The sequence below is a fragment of the Rattus norvegicus genome, chromosome 2 (assembly GCF_036323735.1).
Source record: "Rattus norvegicus strain BN/NHsdMcwi chromosome 2, GRCr8, whole genome shotgun sequence".
NCBI classification, from domain to species: Eukaryota; Metazoa; Chordata; class Mammalia; order Rodentia; family Muridae; genus Rattus; species Rattus norvegicus.
In genome coordinates, this window is record NC_086020.1 from 149,371,078 (window position 1) to 149,372,332 (window position 1,255).

Here is a 1,255-nt window from a genome sequence, read left to right on the forward strand (position 1 = left end):
AGTCCCTGGAAGCTCTGATTGCTTGGCATTGTTGTACTTTTGGGGTCTCGAGCCCCTTCAAGCTCTTCCAGTTCTTTCTCTGATTCCTTCAATAGGGGACCTATTCTCAGTTCAGTGGTTTGCTGCTGGCATTCGCCTCTATATTTGCTGTATTCTGGCTGTGTCTCTCAGGAGCGATCTACATCCGGCACCTGTCAGTCTGCACTTCTTTGCTTCATCCTTCTTGTCTAATTGGGTGGCTGTATATGTATGGGCCACATGTGGGGCAGGCTCTGAATGGGTGTTCCTTCAGTCTCTGTTTTAATCTTTGCCTCTCCCTTCCCTGCCAAGGGTATTCTTTTTCCTCATTTAAAGAAGGAGTGAAGCATTCACATTTTGATCATCCGTCTTGAGTTTCGTTTGTTCTAGGGATCTAGGGTAATTCAAGCATTTGGGCTAATAGCCACTTATCAATGAGTGCATACCATGTATGTCTTTCTGTGATTGGGTTAGCTCACTCAGGATGATATTTTCCAGTTCCAACCATTTGCCTACGAATTTCATAAACTCGTTGTTTTTGATAGCTGAGTAATATTCCATTGTGTAGATGTACCACATTTTCTGTATCCATTCCTCTGTTGAAGGGCATCTGGGTTCTTTCCATTTTCTGGCTATTATAAATAAGGCTGCGATGAACATAGTGGAGCACGTGTCTCTTTTATATGTTGAGGCATCTTTTGGGTATATGCCCAAGAGAGGTATAGCTGGATCATCAGGCAGTTCAATGTCCAATTTTCTGAGGAACCTCCAGACTGATTTCCAGAATGGTTTTACCAGTCTGCAATCCCACCAACAATGGAGGAGTGTTCCTCTTTCTCCACATCCTCGCCAGCATCTGCTGTCACCTGAGTTTTTGATCTTAGCCAATCGCACTGGTGTGAGGTGAAATCTCAGGGTTGTTTTGATTTGCATTTCCCTTATGACTAAAGATGTTGAACATTTCTTTAGGTGTTTCTCAGCCATTCGGCATTCCTCAGCTGTGAATTCTTTGTTTAGCTCTGAACCCCATTTTTTAATAGGGTTATTTGTTTCCCTGCGGTCTAACTTCTTGAGTTCTTTGTATATTTTGGAAATAAGGCCTCTATCTGTTGTAGGATTGGTAAAGATCTTTTCCCAATCTGTTGGTTGCCGTTTTGTCCTAACCACAGTGTCCTTTGCCTTACAGAAGCTTTGCAGTTTTATGAGATCCCATTTGTCGATTCTTGATCTTAGAGCA